This window comes from Humulus lupulus, chromosome 4 (genome assembly GCF_963169125.1).
Source record: "Humulus lupulus chromosome 4, drHumLupu1.1, whole genome shotgun sequence".
Classification (NCBI taxonomy): domain Eukaryota; kingdom Viridiplantae; phylum Streptophyta; class Magnoliopsida; order Rosales; family Cannabaceae; genus Humulus; species Humulus lupulus.
In genome coordinates this window covers 218,403,944-218,409,278 of record NC_084796.1, presented here as the reverse complement: position 1 = coordinate 218,409,278, position 5,335 = coordinate 218,403,944, and positions in this window count along the sequence as shown.

The window sequence follows — 5,335 nt, the reverse complement described above, 5'->3', positions numbered from 1 at the left end:
AATTGATTGATAACCTAACCCTACCTTCCTCATTTTTTCTTAGATTCATAGTATGTAGCAAAAATCTTATTCTCCTTCTAGAATGCAATATTCAAATACTTTAAAAGTTCATCAAATGAACTATTTGTTCATTTATTCATCACCTTCATGTGCAACATATTGGCCAAGAAGTTCAACGAAGACAACCAAGTACAACTAGGGTATAACTTAGCTTCGACCTCTTGAAACAGGTTATCAAATTGACTCTCTGCACTATTGCCACCACCATCTAAAATTCCTTCTTTTACGCCTTCTTCGTTAATGTCTTCTTCATCAGTAACATCATTCACGATGAGAATCATCTCACCTATCATTGGAGCCCTGTTTTCCACTACTGGAGGAATTTCAACTTCACAAAGGTAAGTCCACTTTACATATCGCTGCAGAAACCCATATCTGTGTATGTGAGCATCCACCACATCGAGTTTCTCACTCAGCATATTCACACACTGATTGCATGGGCACCTCACTTCTCCCGAAGAGTTTACATGATTCTTGACCATTTGTATAAATGCTTGAAGACCATTCCAAAACTCATTAGAGTTACGCCGTCTATTGGTTATCCAACTCAAATTAATCATCATAATTGCTTTAAGTAAAAAATAAATTATTACAATGAGATAATAATAGAAACTCATTTATTTAGTAATAATATTTTATCACCAAAGCACTAATTTGTTAAAGTAAATTATGATATCTTATTGAATCTTATGAATAAATTATTAAATTTTATGAATAAATTATCAACTTGTATGAATATACATTATCAAATTTTATGAATTTATTATAAAGTTTCATTATATAAACAAATATTTAATTATAAATTTATTATTATTTTAATGTCCACTTTATAATTTTTTTTATTAATTGCTTTAAAATTAATTAAAAATTTTAATCACAATAACTTTAAAACTATTTTGTAATGTTTAATTTTTCTAAATCTACTAAAATTTTAGAAGCACAACAACTGTAATCTAACATATTCTAAAATTTTAAATCTGCATAAAAACTACAAAACCATTCTCACAACATACATATATATTATAAACATCAAATTATATTAATCTAACTTACCATATAATTGAAAAATACAATTCACATTCACATTTATATAAATAAACATATTCAACTAATATCTAACATAACATTTAATTAAATTAAATTAACATATTTAACACTATATATCTAAAATAACCAATTACACAATTAACAAATTATAACATTTAATTTAATTAAATTAAAAAATTAACATATTAAACTCTATCTAAAATACCCAATTACCCAATTAACATATTAATCAATTACACGACATACTACATTTAATTAAATTAACATATTCAACACTATCTAAAATGAAAAATAAAATTCAACACTATCTAAAAAAATTAATTACATAATTAAAAATATAATTTAACCATTAATCAATTACAAAAAAATAATAAAAATAATACACACGGCTCGGGCTGGGGGGTTATCCAAAGGCGACAGCTAAGGATGATGATCCACTACTCCAATCTGAAAAGAAAACCGAAAAACACATTTCTACTAAATACAAAATACACACATATATTAACAAAACAATTCATTTAAAAGGTTATAATAGATAGAAATTGGGTTTAGATTACCTTAAATTGAAGAAATGGGCAAAAATCGGACTGGGGGCGTTGGACTGGCAATGGGGCGACAATTTTGTCTTTTTTTTCATTGAGAAAAAGTAGAAAAATGAAGCAGAAGGGCTCGGGTTATGGATTTATGTTCTAATTTTATAGCGACAACATGTCATCGCTATAGGTCATAAGCACTCCGTCATTGTAGAGCACACACACTGTTTCATTTACCCTATAGCGGCGACCTGTCATTACTATAGACAAGAGAACAGTACACGAACCGTTTCATGTATTACATGTTTTCTCGCCATGTCGTCGCTATAGAATATGAAAACTTGGCAGCTTATTCTTGGCGGTCAACTTTCTCGCCATGTTTTCGGTGTCTATAGCGATGACATATCATCGCTATAGAGTGGAAACTTTGCCAGTCAACTTTCTTTTTTTCCCTCCAGTTTTTTCTTCCCCCCTATAGAGACAGCAAGTCGTCGCTGTAGAGTCAGATATTTTATTGGTCTTTTTATTTGCCCACCTTATTTCCCCTCCAATTTCTTGAAATCCTATTGCGACAACATGTCGTCACATTAGGGAACTAGGAAATTGGAGGGATTAACCATCTTACCGTGGACTACTACAGCGCCGTAGACCCATATTTTTCAATAAATAGAAAGAAAAAATTATTTTGTTTGATTGACATGTATTCAAAGACGACATTTGTGTCGTCACAATAGATGTCGTCGCTGTAGAGAGATTTTCTTATAGTGGGGTCCCTAATAACTCTATGGTATAGAGTTATTTACTTTACTTTTTAAGTTGATTTTATATAAAAAATAGCGATGAATTGAGTCTTTAATTGATGAATTTATAGCTAATTTCATCTTCGTGTCATATGAAGTCTAACTTTAGAGTTGAATGATGTATATAGTTATTTTGGATTTAAATAATTTATTTGCTTTCATTTTATGTGAAAATGAGCTTAAGCTAGCAATAAAAGTAAATAGAATTGAAGATGGCAAGAGAACGTTAGGAAATGTTGAAATACACAAATTTGCTAAAAGGCTTGTTGCAACATTCTGGAGCTAGAGCTGCGTGGACTATTATAGGCCAACTAGAAAAATTCACTTTAATTTGACTTCGACATCTTGCATGGATAGAGAAAAGCGCCACCTATGCTTACTTTTGGCAGAAAATGTGGTGGACAAAAAAGGAGTGGGCCTAAAAAGTAAAAGTGGAGATTGGACCTTCTAATTTGAGTAAAGATTGTACCCTAGAGAAAGATGAAAGGTATCGGTTGTATATGGGGGGTGGCTACAACTGTTAGAGCTTTTGGAGTGCAGAAAGTACAGAATAAAAGAAAGAAGGGGAAATTCAAAATGTCAAAGAAGGAAAAAAGAAAGACAAAGAGAAGAAATCATGAATCATCACTTCTAGAATTTGTTCTTATTCTTCTCTCTCTAACTCTTATATTTTCTATTTTTGAATAGCTATTTTAGTAGCCCATGGATAATAGATTTGAATTTGGGTTTGTGCTTATTAATTTAGTTATGAGCTAAACTCTTTGAGACACAGATTACAAATGAACCCTAAATCATAATTATGAAAATTTAATGCATTATTAAGTGCAATTTATCTTTGTTCATAAAAGTGTGGTTAATGCCAATTTCTTGTTGTTGTTTGGCCATCAATGGCAAGTTGATAAACTAGATTTAATGCTGGAAAGATTAGATTTAGGAGATTACTTGGATGATGCAAGATTATAGCCTTTTGTAGGTTGTATTTAGTGATTAAGATAGGGATATATTATTTGTCTTGCATAACTCATGAAAATTGGTGCTTATAATTATGTTCTTGCATTTGAATTGACACATGAATATGTTTAATTAGGTGGAGGAATTTTTTTCATAAGATTTGGAAAAATCCTATGAAAAAATTGGGAATTTTCGTTAATGTGGGAGGATTTGCTAAAAATGACGTTGTAACATATTGTCCAATAAATTGATTTAGGGGGATTTAGTAATTCAAGTCCGATTTTCATTATTGAATATACCTTGTATTTTCTGCTTATTGGTGGTTATTCTAAGCATTTTTAAATTTCTATTATTTAGTTAAGCGTTGAAAAATCATTCCAATTAATTTTGCTTAAGGTTGCTAAGTATTGATTCGAACAATTTAATACTAATTCAATCCATGTTGAGACGATACTCACTTATTACTTTATTACTTGTTTTGTGATTGTGTACACTTGCGCAATATTTTTCACAACAAGTTTTGTGTGTCGTTGCTTGGGATTGAAATTAGAATTTTATGTATTTATAATTACATTGAAATTTATTTTTCTTATTTTATGTTATTGTATCTGATTTAATCAGGGGACACGTGGCAGTCGTTAGAAAAGTAATTAAGCTCCTCGGGACGATAGTGAAGCTCTATAAGTTCGCCCATAGCTCCTCGGAGTGTAGCATCCTCCCAGCATGCCGAGTTCCTTGTTTTAGGTGTGGATGTCTCTGAGTGAGGCCATGTTCTATGGAACACCCTAGATGTCCTCTCGTCTTCTTGATCCAATAGTCCTCCAGGTCTAGGATTTTTGTCAACGGACCTGGATAGAGCAGCAGCTGTCAATCATTGTAGCCTTGGTGTAATGACCCAACTACTCTAGACTTTGGACCATTAATGAAAACTATACATAAACACTAATCTTTAATAAAACTTACAAGTGAAATAATCATTACTTCATTAAAACTTGTAAAAACAAATGTTAAACTTACATAAAATTTAAATTCGGATATGGGATCCCATTGTTTTAAAAGGAAAACATAACATAATTGTAAATAAAATTAATTACATAATAAAGTGTAGAAAAATACATATAAAACCATATGTAAAGAAATTTCATCCTCGAATCGAACTCTCGGTCCTTTGATTCCATTCATCCTCAATACACATTCTCAAGCTTCCAAGAATATTTCCCGCCACCAAAGCTATTTTCCTGCACATATAAACATAAAGGAGTGAGCCTAATGCCCAGCAAGGAAAACCTAACACGTAAACCACATACATAAAATTCATAATGCAACATAAAACATATCATAAACATATGTCTCATACGTACTATAATGGCCATTATTACTTGGAGTCCCATAAACAAACAAGTAATATGCACATTAGATTTGTGGGGCTTGCTAGCTAAGCAAGTCATATGCCCATAAATTTATTGGGGCTTGTTAGTTATACAAGTCATATGCCCAAGTCTACAAACATTCATAACATCACATAAATCATAGGTTAATCATAACACATATAATATAAGATAACACATAATATATCATATAGAATCTTATCCTATTTTCCTTACCAAAAATACTGGGATATGAGAACAGATTTGGGACTTTGGAACACTCCTAAAAACCATAAATTGAAGGGTGAGTATACTAAAGAGAATGAGATGAAAAGAATGGACGAACTATACCATCAAGAATATACTTACCAAAAACCTTATGTTCAAGATCTTAGATTTCCTATCAAGAATAAAGAATAAAGTTAGGGTGCTGAGTAGAAAACTATAGGAACTTAAAGAAAATAATACCAAAATGAAGTAGAGTTTGGAATACCTTGAATGCTTCTATGATCAATCTAAACCTTGAACTGAAATGTGCTATAAACCTTACTTCCCAAGTGTTTGGTAAGCTTTAAAT